We start from the raw sequence: 22750 nt of genomic DNA, 5'->3' as shown, positions 1-22750 counted from the left end.
GCCTGTATTCGGCTGCTGGCAGCGCAGTGGGTTTCTGAGAACTGGCCGCGCTCTGAACTCTGTTATCAATGCACGGCACCACCGGGTCAGGCCCGGGGGAAAGCTGCTGCTCCTGCAGCCAGTGCTCCCCTGGCTGTCGGGCGTGCGTGTGCCCTGGGCTGCTCGGCGCCATGGGACGCCTCTCCTCGCGCAGGGTGCCCATCTGCGTGCTGGGCGACGGAGCACCTGCCCTGGACTGACGACACGGCATCTTCTTCCAAGGCCATCCTTGACGCATCATGTAAAGCCTTCGCCTTCTGTAACGCGTATGGTTAGCAGACAGTCATATGTGCACTCTCGTTTCTATTTTCGAGAACGTGCCATCAAATATTGGGAAGCACTTATGCAGCTGTGTAGTCCATTTCAGAGCAACCCCTTTCTGAATGGAAAATAAATTCGTTGACAACTTCCGATTCTACCTTTATTAACTATTTCATTAACCCTCAGGAAACAGTACTCTTCTAAACTCTGAAATAAAGAAGCCTCTTGGGATTTGTAAGAATTATGTTATTGTTTGTGTATCTTCTCAGTTGATGCTCATATCCATAATTCATATCTGGCATAGCTGCCTTATAAATGCCCCAAAACATCAGACTTTAACAGTACCACTCACAGCAATCACTGTTTGCAGAACCAAAAGACACCAGCCATCTAAACTGGATGCTTGTTAACATACTCCGCCCACTTAGAAGTTCAAACAAAAAAAGTTGTGAACCATTCTGGATTAATGTATAAGGAGGGTGAATAAGTCAGTGTTGTTATTAACATAGTAAGATGCAACTTGCTCATTGTTATAATTTTTCTTCAGGATGGATAAGCTATTTATGTGAAGAAAAAAAAAAAACCCTTCTCCCAGTTCTTATCTCAGAAGAAACTTGACAAGAAGCTTAAGGAGTCTGCTACCTGGAAAATTGTTTAAAGATGTTATCTTAGCATTCAGAAAGATCCTACGATCTTGCTAAACATCATTTTTGGTCTATTCTGAACAACTACAGTTAGCGTTGTAAAGATACATGGCAAATGAGTAAAAATATGTATTAGGGCAGTAAAAAAGAAATTGCTTGATTCTCTCTCTTGGAATTTATTCCCAACATTTATAGCAAACTGAATAACGAAGTGAGTAAAGCTGTACTTCAGACACAGTATAAATTCAGTACTAATCTGGTTATACAAATAATTCTTTTTTGGCAGGGGAGGTAATATATTGACTGAGATATAAGAATTGAATATACTAGGAAACAGAAATATAGGTTGAGGAAGCATATAGCTGTGATATAGATTAATTACAGGGAAGTGGGTAATGCAAAACCTGCCACCTCCCCTTTTTCAAAAAAGAAAAAAGGAAACAAAAAAACCCAACAAGATGAGCATAAAATGGGAGCAATCCTGCTTGTATGCGAAGTATCACAGCAGGAACCCCAGAACACGGTCGAAATGGTTGTCTCTGCTGAGCAATCGTGCAGGCTCGGATGTCTCGCAGCACCCCGCGCGCGTAACCCCTCTGCAGTACAATTGCCCGTTATGCCTTCTGTTATGATAAAATAGAACTGTGGAAAACTCAGCAGTTCTTGGTAACAGGATTTCATCCCCTTTTGATTTTTGATTTTTTTAATATAGATTTTTTTTTGACTGCTGCTTTAAGAAATCGCAATCCTCACCCAGTACAGCCTTCAAGAGCATGGGTTTGGGGCAGTCTTATCCGCGATGAAAACCCCCCAAGGCAGGGGCAGATGTTACTCCTCGTAGCTGGGGGGCTTCAGTCTTGGTGTGAAAGCTGGCGTTTGGCTTATGGGGCAAAGCTGGCCGCCTTTGGCTGCTCTTTCTGCAGGTAGTGCGCTGCCCTGCTGGCGACGGGGCGCACGTGCCCCAGGAGGCTGCCGTCCCTCGAGCTGCACCAAAGTCCCTCCTTGAGGAACTGTGATTTTTAGTCCTTCCCTTGCACTTAGCCTGTGAGCAGCTCTTCGATGAGGAGAGGGCAGTTTTGAGCCCCTTGCTAGCACAAGTTGGGCAGTGTAAGAGGGAAATGGGGACGGCTGTGACAGCACCAGTGGGAGCGGGCTGTGCACCCTGGTCTTCTGGGCAGCTGCATGGGACTAGGTGCTCGGACTATTCATTCAATGCATCCTCCAATCTTACTATATTTACTAGCAATTTAAACATACATGTATAAAGGTTTTGTTTGCCCTTAATCCCAGTTATTTGCCGTTGCTTGTGTTGTGAATCACAAAACTCCTGTTTACAGGCTAGAAATTACTACGACAGCATGGGATTTTATAAAGTCAAATGTATGGTAGCTCTGCAAGGCGTATGGTATGGCTGCGGCTGAAAGTCAGGAAGCTGTGCTAGCATGGGCTGTTGGCACAACTCAAGGGCCTTCATCACACGGGGGAAGCCCTCGTAGACGAACCTGCTATTATTTGAAAATTTAGTGCTCTTGGGATCACGCAACATGGTTGTGCTTGTGCAGCTCACCCATCCGACCACTGCATTGCCACTGTACGGAGCGCATCTCAGCTCAGACGTGCTGAAGAAAACAAATATCAGATACCTATTGAGACAGCGTTGCAGACCAAAGACTGGGACACCTGAAAATCAAATTAGAAAGAGGATAATTCAGATTACAGCCTGCCAGCTGACAAGGAGGTAGCAGCGCTGGTGAGAGGGTGCAAACTAAAACCTGAACCTCAAGCTAGACTTTGATAGACATCGCGCAACCTTAAGGGAGAATGCGCAGGTCCCATCCGCCAGAGGCACGTGTCGGGTTTTGCAGCTGGTGCGGCTGCAGGCCGAGGAATCTGTCGGTACCCCAAACCCCCACCAAAGCTTGGCCTGCGGAGCTGTTTTTTCAGACACTCATGTCTTCTCTCCCATAAAATCGCTCTCTAGCTCTGGTGGGGCAGAAGCAAGGGCTAGCTTGCTATGAATTTTTGTATTTCTTTATGAACAGGTCAGAAGAGCAAAAAAAAAAAAAATTAAAAAAAAATCCCACATCAGTAAGGGAACTAAACAATTCATTGTATTATGTTTTTTTATATTTATACAGTTCTGCAGGTTACTCACCACAGTACCACAAAGAAAGATAAAAAGCAGTTCTCATAATTCACATGTTAATAGCTCATGTGTTCTGGTGAGAGAAAAAAACATGGATAACGTTACCAGAGAGCAAACATAAAAGTTAAGGCAGATCAAGTTGCTGGCTATCGCCCCTACACAAAAGAAGTACTGTAGAAATTTGCATTTAAAGAAGAACAAAATAACAACAAAGAATTGGAATGAAAAGCAGGTGAGCACTTCATTTCCCTGATCAAAAACTATTTTTCAAATGTATTTGTTCTCAGATGCAAAGAACGGAGAAAGCAGAGGAGCTAGCGTTGGCAAAACCAAGGCAGATATGAAAGCTCAGTGACCGTTCCCACGAAGAATGCTAACGTGTAACAAGACGGAAGGTCGAATCCTGCTACCTCCCTCACAGGTACATGTCACATTTCTTTTCCCTATGTGTCACAGGAAGCATCAGTGGAGAAAACGGGAATGACGGAAACTTGCAGCTTTAGTAAGTCGTTGGGATAACCTCTGCCAGCCTCGTCTTTTGCAACCTGATTCGCTGTGCTCTGTCCGAAACGACATCATTGCTATGCATCGCACGGCTGCGCTTTAGAACTTTCACCTGCAAATGGGATTACAAATGAAATCATTAGTACAGATTCCCCGAGAAGCTTTCACAGTATTACAATTAGATTTCCCATTCTAGCAGCATCTAAATCAATATGATATGATTAGTTACTCTCGTGGATTACATGCTGCTGTACAAAACCTTCACACACAGAAATCTGGGTAATTTAATCAGGCAGTAATGGATTCTGGGAATGCTCCCACTGTCTAGAAACTTAAAATGATTCTATCGCTATAATAATTTGCCATTATGCACCTGAAGCTAAATTGCCTGACATACCTGACAGTGGACTGCAGTGATTAAAACGGGTCACATCTCATCAGCAAAAGTGGTAACTCTGCTGAATTCACTTAGAAAACTGAATCTGAGAGAGAGAAAAAACCCTTCAGTTGTTTTTTCCTGGGCTATAACTTAAATTTGAAGCTCTCTCTTTTAAAACGTTTACATGGATGCTGGGGGTGGGGGGAGAGAGAGAGGGAGAGAAAGAGAGAGTACAAATGCTATCCATTTCTCATCATTTTATTCAAGGCAAGAGAAATATATGAACTTATGCTCCTGGGGAAACACAGCAGACCAAGACACAAATGAATACATAATTTTATTCCTTGGAAGGGACTCAGTGCTGCTGAGCGAGATATCAGGACGGAGGAACCTTTCTGGAAAGGTTGTGAAAACAAGGAGCGCTCCGCTGTCGTCGGCAGCGGCTCACCGGAGAGAGCGGCGCTGCACCAAGGAGCCCCGACTGCTCGGAGCTGCATTGAGAGGGACAAATTTGCACCTAGTGCTTTCCCAGCTTTGTGCAGCAGCTTGGCTGTGCACCTCAGTGCTGAAGCAACCTTCTCCTGCAGCTAGCCTCGGCTTGCAAGCAATCGTAAAAAGTAAACCACCGTGCTAAGGGCAGCTCACAGCAGTAAGGGGAAAAACACTCAAAACGGTACACAAAAGACCAGCTATAGCTTCGTTTGGGAAATTAGGCCCGTATATTTTTAGACACACAATACTCCAAAACGTACTGCTGCTCATCCATTAGCCTGCTGGCATGTAAGAGCATATGCCCCCAAAACACAACTGTCATGTTACAGTTCAGCAGGGTTATTTTTTCTACAGCAATGTCCTGTTGAAATATTCCTGATTATGCCTGAATATGCCTGGGGACGCATGCCTCGGAGGAGAATTTTTCCTATCGAAAATGGATATTTCAAATAGCAGCCTAGCAAGAAAGGAAAGAAAAATAGCCATCCACGGAAACTTTCCTAGGCAATAATTGCCCGCGAACTCTGCCCTCATTATAAAACTTGACATCGCTCCCTGTAAAAAAAAAAAGCCCCCGTGATACACATGACTTTTCACCTCTACATTCTCCAGAATAGTCTCGGTTTTATCACTCTGTTCGGCTATGCTAACCCGTGGGAGCGTTACTCTTTTTCCTCTTTATTGTTTGTCACCCGGCGCCGAGCGGGAGCCGGCGTGCTGCAGCGCTGTGCCGTGCCCCGGGCAGCGCGGCCGCGGCGTTGCCCGCCCCGGGGCCACGCTGGGCCACCCCTCCGCCCGGGGCAGCCAGCGCTGCCCGGCCCCTCGCTTCTCACCTCCAACACTTGCGAGATAAATCCCTCGCTTCCTCCATTACCTGTTTGAGGCCCTGCATTCTTGCATCCGAAATTTCCCATGAGACAATCTGGGAAGTTCGTTAATTAGACAAAGCGTTGCTCGCCCTGTTTGTAGGTGCTTAGCGTAAAGGACAGGCCGGGAGGGTGTTTCTGACGGGCACATTGTCATGGCTACCCACCAGCCCTCTGCGGTCGTCAGCCTTCCATAAAATGAAATAGCTGACATTTAATGTAGGACCGGAAATTGGACCAGTGCATTACTATTAATAAACAATAAAGCTATTAAGGCATATTAAAGCTTCACGATGAACTTGTCAAAATGGATGATCTATAAATCAATATAAATAACAGTGACAGGCAGTAATTGAATTCCAGTAGTCCCTCAGCACATGCTAAGTATGAAAGGACATGACATGCTGAAAATAAAGGAGGAAAGCTGAAAAATTGATGACATTAACATTCTCCTGGTGAAATGTGGTGTCACTTTGGCTTTTAATGGGGGTGAAACTGTGACTATGTACTGACTTTTTCTTTTAAAGCAAGAAAACACCCAGATAAATCTAAAACTTCCCAAATTAGAAATTACTACTCAAAAGTTCACAGTCAGTCTGGATGTGGCTCTCACAAAGCAGCAGATGGACACAGCCCTCAGGTGGATTCACTAGCAGGGTTTGTTGCTCTGCTTGGGTTATGAGAAAGCTGGGGTTTTCGGCAGTCCAGAAAGTCTCTGAAGGTGGTGTCAGCTGATGCATCAGTTTTCATCTTCCATAAAGGACCAGCAAGAGTAACTTGGTCCGGAAATGTTAACGTTTGCATACTGTCAGGGTCTGGATGGCCACATATCTTTCAAACTCGGATATAACAAGCCAGGCCTCAAGTACGAGCACAGGACTAGATGGTCAGAATAGAAAGCAATTGGTGAAGTCAGAGCAAGCCTTTTAATGGAAATTCAAAAGATAGCAAATAAGTCATGACGGGGTCTTTGGATGGCATCAGGATCTCGTTTTTCATTTCCTCTTGATGTGCTCAGTGAAAGATAATCCAGCCTTTCCTAGCTGATTTTCTAAAAGACAGTCCTCTGTTACTGGAGTTTAGGAACTGCCTCCAGCGGAGGATGAGGACGTATTCTTGAGGACTCGTTTGCATGGGCCACCTCGCTCACCGGCAGAGAGCAACCGCGGTCAAAAATCATGAGTGATCTTTGCACTCGGAGGGTTTCTCTCTGCACAGGCACTCAGAAATAAGCACAGAAACAGTTGCCTGTGTATGAAGCGCTGATGCCCTCTCTAGGAAGGCCCTAAAGAGTCGTGAACAGCAGCGCTGGAGTAGGAGCTGTTTGTTGATGTAGGGTCAATAAAAGTGCCCAACAGACGCCCAATCTGTTCGGCTTGGCTGCCAGCGGGAGGTTAAAACTCCTATTTAACACAGTTAAAACTCCTATTTATCTGGGGGTCAGCTTGCCCCCCTGCCTTGCAACCACTCCGCATCTCTGTGCCCTCAGCAGAGCCCACATTTGGAAGAGCAAAAGAATGAGGGGGACACTTTCTGAAAATTGTGAGAGTTAAACTGTTTTGACACAGAATTTAAGACGAAAAGGGAGCAAGTCCATGAGGAACACATCAAAGAGGCAAACGTTTTTCTTTGAAATATATTTTAGGCTTTGAGATTGGCCAGAACTCATCTAACATGTCTGAGGAGCAGTTCTGCCTTCAGATGCGCCGAGCCTGTATCAACATAGTGTAAAAAGTTAAGGGAGCCTGTGGCAGAAAATCCAACCTCCTTGCAGAGGAGCTGGAAAAATGCAAGACACCTATAATTCGCACCCTGCTGGGGACTTCGGTCAGACTAAGCAGCTCGAAGTCAGGATTTAGCAGGATGAAGGCAGGGCACGAGGGCCCCTGGTCGCACCACCCACGCTCCTCCTCTCCCAGCAGCCAGCCTGCCAGTGCCACAGCTCCCCTTTCCCGAAATAAATCCCTCCCTTCCGAACTTCCTTTCACTCCCCTCTGGAAGCCCACTGATATGAGAGCTGTGCATTGACTAGCCATGCCTTTCAACTGGCACAAGCTAGAAAACATAATGTACAATAATAGTCCCAGCTTTTATCAGCAGAGCAGGACTGACACATCATCCGCTGAAAGTGATGAATTTGCCTTGACTTTTCCCTGCATTTGCATCATTCTTAATTTTTCTTATGTGAAGTTTTTTACTGTCATTTAAAAGGTGAGAATGTAGTTAGCTGAATGCTGTCCTGATTAGCTCCGTATTATAATTGTGTTTCATGGACTCCTACTGCTTGTATGTCACAGCTCTCCAAATTCCCATTATGCCATTATTGTAGGTTTTATGGTACTTCAGAACTGAAGTATTAAAAAACTATTCTGTAAGTGGAAAAATCACATTGACAATTTACCAAAGAGCTCGTATGTGGCGTTACGAGAACAACAAAAAACAAAACAAAGGACCGTGCTTATGAAATCTAGCATGAGTCTGCTGGCTTGCAGGAACAAGGCAAAACAGATGTAACATGGCAATGACTTCTTTTTCAACACTGCCTACAATGCTTCATCATCCTAGATTCAGACCTATGCACTCATGCTTCAGTGCAGAAGGGAGAAAATGATGGCCCGAAGGGATGGTACATGAGATCACTGGGAAATGATTTAACAAAATCCAGCCCTCTCCACTTGCATTTCCTTTCTGCGATGTGTGGGGGAAAGAGAAGGAGGCTGCTGTGACTGTGTTAATACAGTCTCCACATTTCCACCTCCTGTTTTCTCACCCCCCATGCTCAGGGGAGGGTTTTGTAACGTAAGAGAAACCTTTATTCCCCAAAGAGGCTACTTCACAGGCATCTCAATTACTGCTGTATTTGGAGTATCATTCTCGTAAGCATTTGTCCAAGAATAACTGTACTAGACTACTTGCTTCAGCATAATAAAACTGCCCCACAGAGCCAGCATACAGAGTTGCTTCACTGACCTCGCTGCTGCTGTGGACAGGGTCCCAGACTGGGTCCTTTGCAGCTTTCCATACCTGGGGCCAGAAAAGGAAACCTACAGAAAGAAAAAAGGCTTAATAAGATGTAACCAACAAGTGCTTGATTAAGATGAAGTCTTATGAGGAGGCATGATATATCTGTCTCTGCTTCATCTAAATTTGGAGAGAAACCAGGAAACAAGCTATTTTTTATGGGAATGCACTACTTCATTTTGTTATGAAATGATCACTTCCTTGCTTCAGACCAGAAAGGGGTTTCCTTGGGGATCTTGGGAGCTACGAAACCACCAGGGAACCCTCTAAAAGCTGCAGCTCCTGGGTAAAGCAAGATCTTTCTCTTTCTGACAACCCTAACCAAGCCCGAATCCTAACTCTGCCTCTACCCCTAGTCCAAAGCTTTTTTCCTAGCCCTAAAGCTAGCCCTACCCCTAGGAGAAGAGAAAGAGACAAATTTTAGTCTTGGGGCTTGTTGTCTAGTTCTCAGCCCATGCTTAGGGTTAGGATTGAAAGAAAGAAATCCGATAGGAGTGAGGCTGGAAAGGGGCTGCTAAAGGAAAGTGGAGGCTGCAAAGATATTGACTGTGAGAAATATTCCATCTGGGGAAAAAATGACAAAAGTTCATACGCAGTTAAGTTTAGAGCTAAGATTAAGGTTAGAAGAAAGAGAAAGCCTAGCACTCCAGTTGGACTGGAAAACAGCTACCAAAGGAAAGGATAGGCTGCAGTAGGAACTTGGCTGCAAGAAATTTTTGGTATGAGCAAGGTGTTGGGGTCCTCGTCTAATGCTCAGCTCATAGTTAGGGTTAAGATTGAGAGAAAGAGAAAGTCTAGAGCTTCAGCTGGAGTGGGGCTGGAAAGGAGCAGCCAAAAGAAAGCAAAGGCTGCAGCGGCAAAATATTTCAAATGTATCTGTCACATTAACCTCCATAAGCAAATTGTGAGGTGATGAGAAAGAAGTGATGCACTGCTCAGTTGTACCTCTGCACCCAGTACCATCACATACCAGAAAGTAATGCCTGGAGAAGAGTGAAGTGTCCTTCCTCCAACCCCAGACTCCACATGAAGTGCCAAGATTCAGAAACAAAGCTAGTTTTCTTTCAATAATGTTTAAGGACTCATTATCCACCAACTCTGTAATTACTGGCCAATAGCTTGTCCCAGCTCAATCTTCTGTGCCAAACACACTATTTACTTGAAAACAATAAAAAGACTCACAAAAGATGTTTTGCTTGAAGTACCTAAAATGGAATATCACAAAAGCAAAATAGATGGTACCCAGAAGCAAATTGCATTGAAGCACATCTCCTGTGCCTGGCTTCATTATTCTTCATTTGTTTATTAAGAGCAGCAATGTTTGGTGTCACTGGTCTCTTGAGGCTCTTGAATTGGACCTTGCTGATGGTTCACCTATGATGTGGTCCAAGTGCAAAGGATCCCTATTGTGCTGCTTTGGCTGCCTAGACGGCAGTTCCTGCATATCAAAGACCTACTGACAAAAGCAAGATCTTTGATTCTTGCCAGCAGAAAACAATTACAATCTTATTGTCCCCTGGACATGAGGACAAATAGCTGTTTACTGTGAACTGCAGATGCAATGGAAGAAATCAAATCCTTCAGTGGTTATGAATGTAAATACACATGCCTCGCCTTGAGGTGAGACTCACAATAAATTCCAGGAATTCTTTCCAACCTTACCTTTCGGGTGAGTGGCCAACTCTGAGCTTGAAAAACATACAGCTTGAACAGAAGAGCTCTGTTTCCTTCCTCTCGGTGATTGCTAGACAAGGGGGCAGAGGGGAAAGCAGGCTGAGTCCAGCTGTGGCAAATCCCTCGGGAGGATGTGCAAAGCCATCTTTTTGATTACATAATGTCTCAGCAAGCCCTTTGCCATTAAAATATGATTAAAAGTGGTGGCCAGGAGGAGTTCACCTTTAGAAAATGGCACTTACAAGAAATCACTTCCCAAGCAGATAGTCGTTTGAGTCCCTGAGATGAAGAAGAGGTTTGATGGATGAGAAGGCAATATTAAAATGTCTCTTCACATAAGAAAACAGAACGAGAGCAATCATCAGAATTTATCAGCCAGGGAGAAGCAGAGTGTTTTCTTGGCACTAAAGGGACCTGATATACTAAATCAAAACCTGAACATAGACTCACAGAAGAAAGATGTCTCTGCCATATGAACACTATATAAATGAACTTTCTGGAATTGGGATCTTATTTAAGCACACATGACAGTGACACCTGAGAAAGAAAAGCACAAAGTTAGTATCAACACTGGAATAGTAGCAATTTGTGAAGAAAAATGCCCCCACTGCCAGCTGTGCTTGGGAGTTACAGCTTTCTTATTTTGTGTCTGCTGCACTGCAAAACTCCAACTGCTTGTAACATCCAAACCAACACGCAGTAGCATTTCATCCGTTTTGAATTCAGTCACACCAACATTAAGGCCAGGTTCATCACAGGCCTGTCTTCTGAGGCCAACAGGAGTGCCCTACGAAAGCAGAAGCGGTCTGGTTCAGGGTGAGCCGTGTCTTGGGAAGCTAAGACTGTATTCTCAGCAACTTCTGATGCATGGCAATGATGCATCCCCATCAGTCTCAGAAAATAAGGGTCACGTTGAGACTGCCAGCCAAGGTGCCTGATTTTAATGGAATCACTACTTCTCTTCATGTTGTGGGTCAACAACCTGAGTCACTCCCCTCTCTCCTGAATTAAAATGCATTGCAGTCCTAACCCTAAGCTCCTCTAGAAGGCTGTTTGAATGTGGTTCAATATTAATACAGGTATTACTTTGAGGCTATATAGAAGGCTCTTTGATGCTATTCATAAGCCTATGCAGACTGGCCTCAGAACTGAGGTTGGACACTTAGTTTGCTGGGGGTAAATAGCTACACTGTATTTTAAGGTTCCTCATTATCTATAGTTAATGTATTTGGCCATGGCTGTTCTTAGATGGATTAAAGGCCTCTTGTTTTATCATACGCCTAATAGGAAAGTGCGACCACAAATTTTCTTTTATGAAGATTAATTGAGTCTTAATTCAAATCAGATTTGAGCCCAAATATGGATTTTGCATGGCTGCTGAATGTTCACCCATGTAAAATATAAAACAAGACTTTTGTTCCCTAACAGAGAGAGATACAGATTACACGGGTCTCCCCTGGATAATACTCAGGAAGAAAGAAGTAGTGCATAGCTCTGAAATAGCTATCTGAGTGAAATGCACAGGGAAGAAGTACTTAGTAGAAGGGCTTTATGTTAGAATAAGATCTGAGAGCATCCAGGCATCACTGGGAGAAATTAGATACAAACCTCTACATAGGAACCAGCGAGCTAGAACGCACCATAGCTGTCTACATTAACCTTAGCACTGACAATGATTAGCCTTGATTTCCATCTCTGGAAGAATACTCTGCAAGTAGTATAAGGCCTGACCTACTTCTGGCTGCTTAACTGTAAATTTTAGTTACTATGATTGAATCCTTTATGCTCTGGGTTTCTTACAGCAGAATCTCAGACTTTTCCTAACTTTTCAGAGGCATCAAATAAGCTCAAGGTCTGAAAATTTTCTTCTCTGGACAGAGAGGAGAGGGAGGGAAAAGGAGAGGTCCTGGAAGTTACCCAAAGCGTTCCAGCAAACTGTAAATCCTCGGTGCCTGGGTGTTTGCAGCCTCGAAGAAGCAGCACGGACAGAAAGAAATGAAGTTTGCAAGGCATGACTTGCACATCTGGATGAACACATCCTGCTTTTTACAGGCAGGGAATGGCTTTGTAAAGAGACAAGGAGACTTGAATAAAATGCTTGACAGCACATTTATTCAGTGGGAAACTTTATACAAATGCCATGTGTGACTGAACTCATTTTAATGCCTTGAAGGCTGAGAGGAGCTGGAGCTAACAGGTAAGGTCATCAGCTACCGCAAGTAAAATTCATATTTCTGCAGCTTGAAAATGTTTTGTTTTGTTTTGTTTTTTAACTGCAGAGATCTGCCTCCTGAGCAAGAATATTCGGGAACAGTTATCTAAACATGAAAAGTTTTGGCATTCAGCTCTTGCAAGAATACAACATCCCTTTGTCCCAGTCATTGGCAACTGGGCTGCAGTAAATATGGTCATTAGGGGAGTTAGGATAAGAAAAGAATTAAGTAGTTTTAGAAGTTTGGATCCCTATGGCTTGACCATTTATTACTCCTTAACTTGGGATTTTTTTTAATTCCCCTACACTCATATCAAAATGAACTTCAAATCTAGATGGAGCATTAATGTTGTCATCCCAGCCAGAAGTCAGAAAAAACTTCAACTGCTTATCTGTACAATGTAGACATAGCTACCAAAGAATTTCTTATTAATAACATTAAATAAGACAGGAGAGAAAGAGATGTGTCCTGAGGAATATGCCATATCTGAAAAAATCCAGTAAGGAATTTCCAGTCCCTTAACTCTTAATTATGAGGTTGATTCCACTAGGACCAGTGGGAATACAAGTGCAGAGCCGTAACAGAATACATTTCTGGACTATGTCATGTACAGTTGTATGTACAACACTCCATCCTTGCCTGGAACCTGGGGTCCACTTTAGATTTTTCTCCGCAGTTAAACCAGTACCATGAAAAACAAAGGTGATGGCAAAGGTGTTGGAGCTGGGATGTTCTTTTGATATGTTGATACAGATCCTAGTACCTATCCTGACTGTCTTCAGTATTGTGCTGTAACATGATTACTAAATCAGCACATAAAAACTCTTGAGAGGCAGGTGGCAGAAACTGGCCTCTGTTTGATGAAGTAGATGAAAGGCAAAGATGATTTGGAAAATTATAGGGGACTTTCTTTAAAGATTTTGAAATTACTTCCTGTTACAGCAAAATTCCCTAGTGCCTGCTTTTTATACAATTCCAATCAAAGAGATTAAGAGATGATGAAGAAATTGTTTATTCATATATTAGACAGATTGCAGAATTTGCTACTGCCCAAAAGTCTTGGGAAAGTTTTTGCAGAGGCCATATGTGCAATGACAGTAACTTCATGGTGGCCCCAGAGCTGACAGACAAACTACATCTGAGTAACAAAAGTACATATTTATTCACTGTTTTCACACAAAGTCCTTGATTACATCCTTGAAAATCAGTGAAGCGCTTCAACTACTGTAGCTATGAATAAAAGGGCTGAATAATTTTATGGCTGATAATAGCATTTTTACTCATGCAAATAAAGGAATCTCCCACGTCAAGCAGAAAGAAGATTGCCACAGGCATTTGAAAGTAATGAGCACATGCGTGTAGCACCGTGTGTTAGATCAAATTCATAACGCTCGAACAAACACAGCCTAGAATTTTCTGCCAAAATTTAATTTCATTTTCATTTCCTTCACGTGAGATGATTCTGCTTTATCCGAGAACCCAGTATGGACGCTGCCACCCTCGACCCCTGGTGCTGGGTGGTGAAGGTTGTTCTGCAGGACATTTAAGATAACAGTGAAGAGAGGTAAGCATATCTCTGAAGCCACATGGAGGTGTTTGATTCAAACACTTTTCCTTCTCCCATTCGCTTCTGTAGGAAGCAAGGTAACTCCAAGGAGATGCCGACCATCTAACTCTACTGAGAGTAAAGGGAATCCATGGGAGATCTGAGGCACTGTCATTCAGTCCTCCAAACCTCTTCTGGACAGGACACAATGTACAGATGATGGTCGTATCCGTCATATTAGCCTTGTTTCTACACTCCTTATGTCAGAAGTGGGAGGCTCTAGCTTCTTGGACCTGTCATATCAAGAACCATGCCCCAGGAATATTTCCTTATTGGCAAATTCCCCCTATAGGGACTAAAGGAAAATACATCTCTTGAATTTGAGACCCATACAGAAATGTCAAAGTCAATGGTGCAGAAAGAGCAGACAGGCTTCAAATATGAGAAAGGTTGCAAGCAAGGAGGAGCCAAGTTTGTCAAGTCCAGGAAGAATTAGCAGGCTCAGTGTGAGGCAAAGAAGTTTTAAGTTAGATATGAGGCAAACTTTCTAACTGTAAGGATAGTGGAGCATTGAAACAGATTGTCCAGGAATATAACAGTCATTTTAATGAAACATTAATACTCATTGAAAAGTCTTAGAAAACATCGGTCAGGAACGCTGTAGGTAGAGATGACTCTGCCTTGACCAGGTGAAGGACCAGAAAACCCCTCAGGTGTCAGTCTGGGCTCTAGCTCTTATCTCTATGTGTGGGTTTCAGTTCACAAATCATGTCAGGTGAGTAACTAAACTCGCACTGTAGCCTATGGAGATCTAGTTGTTAATTTGTTCTCTCATACCTAATGGTCTGGTGCTGTTTGAAATGCCCAAGGGTGCCAGAGGCATCACATAAAGCTGGCAGATCTGGTGCAAGATGCAGGGGAGGCTCTTCTGAAGTGGCAGCTGTGGGCTAGATATCTCAAAGGGCACCAGAGGGTATCACTAGGGAATAAAACTAAGCCCCTAATTAAGGCAGTCAGTAAAGCCTAGAGAGCAATTCAGCTCCCTCCTATAGACGCATTCAACCAGCTCAATCACCTTCTACATTTTTGCATCTCAAGCTGTGAACTAAACCCTGCCCCATGTCTCAGTGGCTTTGTGATACCTGCCATAGCCATAAAGAATGGTGCAGCCTGGTCTGAGCTGGCCTGCTGCAGCTGGACACAGCTGGCCTAGAACCCAGAGAGCCTCCTGGCACCTGCACAGCCATCCCCTCTTCCCTTCTGTCCACACATCACACTCTCACATCCTGACATAGGGAACAGCGTTGCCATCTACCAGTTACTCTCAGAGTACTCAGTTCTTGCCGTCAAGTTCCTCACCTAGAAAGTGTGACCTACCTACCTTCTCCCAGGCAGCCACTACACGTGGGAGCCCGAGTTTGTTGGAAATTTTCCCTCTCAGCAGCCCTGGAAAAAGATTCTGGACAGGAACCAAATTCTTTTCACTACCTCTCCTCATTAGACCACTGCCTGTCTCTCTTGCTTTAATTCTCTGCCTTCTCAGCTCCTTACAGCCCTCTTTGACTATCATTGCCAAGATACAATGGGTGCTGGAAAAGTTATGCTTAGGCTGGCATGCTTCTCCACAACCAGTAAGAGTATGTGGGTGATCTCAGGTCATATAAAAAGATCCTTATACAGTTTGCTACAGATTTCATACGAGGTCAGTGAGATGTACCAGATATCAAAGCTCATTTGGAGTCCTGAGTCATACTACCCTGGCCTCAGTGGAAAAGTCTAACACTTTCTAACACAGTCTAACACTGTATTTTGCTTTCATAATTTCCCTTTATTGTCTGCTATTAGTCTTTTCTAAAGAGATGTTTGAAGGAATAGCAATGTATAGTAAGCTGCTGCAACCTAACCTAGAGGACTATTCATTTGCAGCATTTTTCAGAGATGCTAACTTTTCAGCAATGCTCCCACAAGCAATAAGGCCCTAGGGTAGCAAACCTCTTGTAGGGGCTGGAGGAGCATCCCCTTCCCTAGCAGGAATACCCAGGAGTATAGCGCGGGACAGAAACACACCTGGCACATTGCTATTACCATTTCTATAGAAATGTTCTATGGAACATCTCTATTTCAGAGTATTAACTCTGGTAATGATGTCTGCAGTACAGAGAGAGTATATTTCTCTCTTTCTGAGACTGAAGTAAAAAGCTAGCATTTTGAGAGCTTTGCATATCTTACAAGAACTAGATATATTACCCCACAAATGCTATCATGCTGCACAAGGCCTCTGCAGTGATTTGGATATATATGTCTATAAATCAGATGTTCCAGGAAGCAAAAGAGGGTGATCCCTCCATTAACACTATCCAGCATGGCACACATTTCACTGCACAATGGTAGAGCAGCTATACAGCTGTATACGGTCTCCAGTCCTTTCTCAGGTAGATCACCGTTGCCTCCGGCCCATATCTCTATGTAGTTTTTAATGCATCTTTGCAACTATCATCTCATAGCGACAGCCCCTAGTGGGAGCAAGTGCTCATGCAGCACCTAATGCAATAGGGTCTTCCAGCTGTAACTGTGTCGCCAGTGCTAACGCATCAGCTACAGTGCTGTTTGCAGAGCTCTGCTAAACTCAATATTCAATGGCACCTTCTCAAGGAGCTCTTCTTATTTTGCGCCATGTCCCTTCCCAAATGGACTATGTCCTTTTCGTCTCCTGCTGTGCCAGCTGCAGCTAGCATGCTCCAGTGAGGCAAATGGAAAAAATAAATGAATTTTCCCTGCTCCCCCAGGCCTGGAGCTCTACCAGGAGCAAGGAAGCAGGAACAGGGCCACAAATTTCTTTTGATCTGTGAACGCTGGTCCAGAGGATAGTAACTGTATATTATGAAGGGTTATAAGGGACCTGAACTGAAATTTCCTCTCTGGCTTGCTCCAGCAGCCATTAGAGGTAACAGCCAAGTAGCTGGTGACTCCCTTGGCACGGGATGAGGTCTCTGCAGTACAGAGCATCTACTTCCTTTTCCTAAGAGGACAGCAAGAGGCCACTAGTTTAAGTGACTTAACTTAGTTCCTCACTGCAGAAAGAATTAATTTGCAGTGGCTGTAAAGCAGCAGGACAGCCAGGTGCAATCATGAATCTCGGCAGCTCTTCCTATTTATATTAGGCCCTTTGCAGCTGCTTTAGAGGCGCCTCACTAACTCTGAACTTCCCCTGAATACCAAGTGACTACGGCTGCACACAAGGTACTGGCCCTCCTCTCAAGAACACACGCACGGGAGAAAAAGAGAAAGTAATGCAAGGAAGCGATTGGGAAGTCTTTCCTTTCTGAGAAAAAAAGAGGGGTAAGCAATTCCCCGAGAAGAGCAGTGCGAGAGGGACTGGACAGCCGAGACCAGGCCTACTCTACAGTCAGGGCAGGCCGCCAAGGACCAGGACAGCCTGGTTTGCAGCCCCCATGAGCTGGAAAGCTTGACAAGTTTTTAATTCAAAGCTGGAAGTACGGATCTCAAGCGTAGACCCTTCTCCAGCCTGCTTGTTTGGGCTGCTATTTTTGGCAATGGAAAAGAGAGGGTTGCCCTGTTTTCTAAAGAAAAAACTGCCTTGCAGCTACTGCAAAAAACAGTGCAGAAAATAGTGGAAATGCATACGCATTTGAAATGCTAGTAAGGAACTCAGGCACACGTTGAACTACTTCTGCCAGTCTGCCAGACTTCTGCGTGTCACTATGTGTTTGTGTATGTGTGTCCATGTTTCCACATACGGCCCATTTTCTCAATACATGTATTTGTTTATGTCTACTTACAACATATATGTGTGTGTGTGTGTATATATATAGGTAGAAAGCCATGTATATATGTCCCTGTACAAATACGTTATATTCAAATACGTTATATTCAAATAGAGACGCTCTGACAGAAATACTTATATTTGGATCTGGGCACGCTCCTTTGCTGAGCAAGAGGGTGCTAATGGGACACCAGCTGCATGAAACAACTCAGTTTGGATGCAGCCTGTTCTCATAACTTCGTTGCTCGGCTGACAGCTAATACAAGTAAGGTTTCCTGGCTCTGTTGATTCATGACCCGCTCCCCAAATGGCTGGCCAAACTTTGTGCCAAGGCAAGTGTGACTGGGGTTGCAGATCACACTTTTGCACCATCACCTATGCTTCTTTTCCAGGATCGTCTACATATATATGGGCCACAGGTGGCTTTAATGCATCCCTACTTCTTTTTTATCTCTGTGGTGCTTCATCCCTGTGCCATGTGGTAGCAGCCCGGATGTGAAGGATTCAGCCAGGCACTTTACCCTGCCGAGTTAGATAGGGACAAGTTGATGAGTTGACCTTTCTGCTACTTGAATTGCATCTCCTGATTACGAATGTTCAAATGTTTGAATCATAATGCTTTGGGGGATAGGTCATCTTCCTCGAAAGTTTCACTAAGAGATTTGGCAGGAAGAAGGTATTGTTAAAATTAGGCAGGCATGGGGCTCTGTTTTGCTATGTGAGACACCAGGCTCAAAGCCCTGCTTTGCAGTGATCTGCAGTGAAAAAGCTACATGCGGAGCAGGGTGCTCAGCACAGACCTCTTCCAGGTGGGAGGTTGCCAGCGTCCAAAACACATACCCATACGCTAATACAGCACACATTGCAGCAAAACCTGCAAAACCTTAAAAGATGAGGTAAAAGGACTGGTGTCTTCTGGCTGACTCTGCCCTGATGGCTAGCTCTCTGCCCTTCCCTACATTGCGGAATGGATTCATAAGGCCAGGGAGGAACCGTGGTCACATCCTGCTCAGGACCTGGAAGTCTGCTGCCATCAGCCCATTGCGGACCATTTGGCTGGTCTAGCTATACTTTAAAATAGGTCTGCAGGGGACCACAGGCTGTTATCTGTTAGCAAAGAGGGATGGAGGCCTGCACGCAGGGCTGGGTAGCATGAACCAGCTTAAAGCAGATCCATATGTATGAATTTATCTAGGACTCAGAAAAGCTCGAGAAAAGTTCAGCCTTGCAGAATCAGGGAAAGCGGCAGCCAACACGACTGAAAAGCAAGCAAGCAAGCAATAGAGTAGCTATCTGTTCAGTATCGTGGTGACACACTTCCAGGCTCACTACCCTTGGCCAAGAGCCTGCATGGATCCCTGGCTATGAGCTGTATCGCTCTCACTTCTTGGCTCTTTGTACTCTCAATGCATGATCTCAATGCAGTATTTTCAGTACTTAACTAGATGCCCTATCTGGACACAGCAGTGCATTTCTGCACCCACGTACACTTCTTGAGTATGCTTTACCTCAAAACCAGTGCTCTGTGAAGGAGTATAAAAAAGTCACGTTATACTTTTGTTTCCTCAACATCCAGTATGTGCATCTTCCCTGGGTGCTATAATCCTAGCCAAACACAACATGGAATGGGAGGATCACTCTCACGTTTTGAGTTCAGTATCCCCAAGTCTCAAAGGACCCATATTCTCCAAGACAATCCTTCCTGCATGGGCAGTGCACTCAGCCCTCCTCCCTTCCTTCTTCTAAATCTCCATCTATATTACCCAGTGGTTTAGGGCATCTCTGAAACTTTCTCAATAAATTTAGTCAATAAAAAGCAAAATAAATCTCAACAGCCTGCAGAGATCTGGAATTTCAATAAACAGATGTAAAGAGGAAGGAAAGGAAGACGTGAAAGGTTTAGTGCCTGGCCTCAAATTGTTGCTGCAGCTCAAATCCACCGCTTAACTAACTTGTGTCATCTGTACTTTTCAGGTCCACCTGTGCAATCATTTGCAGAAACATTATTAGCTGTTTGATTTTTTCCCCAGTTTGCTTCCATAGCAACATCCACCAGGAAGAGAACAGCGGGAGCATATGGGGAAGTTGCAAAGCACATTTTCTACAAGAAAAGGAGGCCAAAGCATTTAATAGACAGCACTTAGGTTTCCCTTAGTAACTGAAAATCCAAAATACCTCTCTTGTTTCAATATGTCCTAGTATTAATTAGGCTGCTTAACGATACACGAGCTTAGAAACTGCAGGCTGGAGGTAACACAGGTTGTCTTTAATTAATCAGGGTACTGGAACGTTTCTGTGAGATTTAAGCTTATTGCCAAAACACAATCTTGTTACGTCTTTGTGTGCGCATGATGTTTTACAAGCAAGGCTCTGAGCTGTTAGACGGCCTTTGACATGCTAAATATTGTGGAAGAATCTGTGCATAAAGTTTCAAAGAGAAATGCAAGAGCTGAAAATTATCTATTTGAATAGTTTGAAATTCGTCTCCAAGGAATAGCTGAAAACTGTCAGGCCGATTTTAGAATAAGTCTGGAAAAAAACAAGAGTGTATCTATCTCCTGCTTAGTCGTTTCTCTCCTTGCCAGTAGCATCCTATATACCATGCACAGTGATATTTTATTAATGAAAACTGTACTAGTATTCCTCTTTAGTTTAAAATACAGCCCTTAACACTGAGTATGAAAATGTGGTTTTGAGCAAAAGGAAACAGCACTTTCCTAGTCCCCAGTCTACGAGGGAAAGATGGAAAACAATTTGCAGCTTATCAGTCTTGGAGAAAGCTAACAGATGGCCATCTCTGCACTACTTCTCTCCGAAGCATTAGGAGTTGTTAAGTCTTTTTAGTAAATCAAACACTTTTGGCTAGATCCATGTTTCTGTCATTGTGTGCTTGAAGTGGAGGCCTTGATGTTTTGGCATTTGTCATATACTGCATAAGCGTAACCAGACAGGGAGACTGATAAGACTGCAGCGTAGTTTTGAATGGATGGTAGTGGAAATCGAATTACGAGTATCCAGGCAAATGCCCCGGCAGACATCGTAGTGAGGGGTGGGTGCATCCCTTGGCAGGCTGCTGTCTGGTTCCCCAACCACCTCGGCAGCTTACAAGTGCACCCAGTGCCAGACGCACAGCAGGACATGCCATGATCCTCCTGGAGCCTTTGGGTAAACTGAGGGAAACATTTTGAAATGCAGATATAACATCATCTTTATTCTTTCCATCTTGCTCCATTGATTTTTTTGCTTTCTTTCTTCTTCCCATTTCTAAACCCTTCCCTGCCTCACACATGCCACTTCAGCCTCCCCCACTTCTCTCTCCTCCTTTCCTGGTGTTTTACTCTGTGGCTCCTATACCTGCTCCGTTTGTTCACTGCTTTCCATATTTTTCCTCACTCAGAATCAACTCTTCCCCTTCCAGTCTATACAAACATTTCCTGCTAGTTCAACTCCCTTTTCTGCAACTTCTGGTCCCCTTCACCATGAACGGTGCTGCTGGGGCCTCAGCTCGGTCCTGTCCCAGCAACTCCATACTGTCTGGCAGCTCGATCAGCACCCCTGTGCCCGGCCAGGGAGACCTCGGGCAGACAGCGACGTGACTCAGCCATCCTTGTGCCCCCACCACTAACCAGTCTCCTCCATTACCCTAGTACCATGTTCTCATGCTGCTCCTTTCTGCAGCCCTGTCTATCTGCCTGGGAGCTCCTCTGCATCCCAGAGCCTGGTAAGGGACAGCGCAGGAGGAAGAGCTCAGCCTTTTGGGGTGTCTCTTGGAACAGAGGAGAGTTTTCTGACGCAGCCAGGAGCGTCCTGCTGCCCATCTCAGGCTCAAGGAAGCTGTGCCAAACCTGCGTCAGAGCCCAGTACCCGCTGCAGTGCAGTGCCTCACCTCCATCAGCTCTGCAATCAGAGCACGTTGCTGCAACAGCACCCCCAAAAGCTCGCTAAAAATCGAACTGTGCCAAAGTCTGGCTTTGGCCAGGAAAATGCAATATCAGTTGCTTGAATTCTTTGACTGAACTGAATGAGCAGGCTCAGAGCTACCCAAGTACATATGTACCTCCGCATTGCTAACCGCTGCTGGAGAGAGCTCTTTAGCTTGTGCTAAGGGTTTGCTCTTTTGAAACAGGCAAACATGACTTTATCCTTTTTCCACTCCTGTGTCCCGGGCGGCACTGGTGTGCTGCATAGCAACAACCTCTGCCATTAAATTACCACATAAAAATAACCCATGTCCCAATCTGCTGCTATGCACAACCACAAATAAAACTGTGAGGAGTATGAACAGGTAATTGCATGGGCTGTAATTCAGCCAGATGTAAATTCTTGGTGTTTTCGGGGGGGCGAGGGGAGGTTGCCAGCATTTCTTTAAAAAATAAATGGAAAAAAAAGCAGATATTGGAAGGAAGTACCCATTTCCTGCTATACGATCAGTTGCTTGGGGTTTAAAGTGGAAACTGAGATCCCTTCGGTGACCACATATATAAAGATCAGTCTTGCCTGATGAGCAAAGGGTTAAGGCTGCCTGAAGGACTAGACCTTCTTTAACACCTGCTCCTATGATATTACAGCGGGTCTCTCAAACCCTATTTCTATTAAGGATGGCGTACACAGAGTGTATCCACCAGAAGTTATCAAACGCTAAATAAACAAGAAAGCAATATCTCTCCCCCTTTATTTAAAAAGCACCTGCTGCATCAACTAAGTTATAGCACAGATAGAACATGAAAAATAAGAGCTGGCAGAGACTAAATTGGTGAAACAATATTTCAGTTGGTCTCCTATAGGAACAACTTTTGTCAGACTAACCAAGAGCGTGGACAGAGCCAGGCTCTCCATCCTCCTCAGTTTTCAGAGACCGTCCTGCTAATAAATCATGACCAACAAGTGCTGTTGGCCAAACCTTAGCAAAAGCAAAGCCAGCAAGCAAAGCACAGAGCACCTGCAAGCAGGAAGGCGAAAAAGCCAATACAGGGTAATGCAGCATTAGGCAGGATTCCTCTGCGAGTCCAGAGGCACCATGTGAAAGAAAGAAAACAAATTGGTTTTGTTCCAAATAAGGCCCTGAGCTTTTACTCTTCCACTGGGGCTGCAGGCCACATTTTTCTAGTTCTTACCTCTGGTTATTTTTTATTTCTTAATGTGGACAATGTGTCATTTAAATATGTATAATGTAAATACCAT

The 22750-nt window shown here is 44.3% G+C and overlaps 1 long non-coding RNA gene across 1 annotated transcript in view; it reads right to left on the bottom strand.

Annotated features, from left to right (window-relative positions):
- Positions 1 to 3090: 3090 nt before the first annotated feature.
- LOC138065727 (uncharacterized) overlaps positions 3091 to 22750 on the bottom strand; it is a 36946-nt gene continuing 17286 nt past the window's right edge. Inside the window, exons 3-4 of the long non-coding RNA XR_011138828.1 lie at positions 8302 to 8375; positions 3091 to 3706 (exon numbers count right to left, since the gene is read on the bottom strand). This is a non-coding gene — a long non-coding RNA (uncharacterized lncRNA). The remainder of the gene's footprint in view (positions 3707 to 8301; positions 8376 to 22750) is intronic.

Source organism: Struthio camelus, chromosome 1 (genome assembly GCF_040807025.1).
Source record: "Struthio camelus isolate bStrCam1 chromosome 1, bStrCam1.hap1, whole genome shotgun sequence".
In the NCBI taxonomy this organism is placed as follows: Eukaryota; Metazoa; Chordata; class Aves; order Struthioniformes; family Struthionidae; genus Struthio; species Struthio camelus.
Note: the sequence above shows the minus strand (reverse complement) of the source record. Positions and strands in the feature narration are given on the sequence as shown.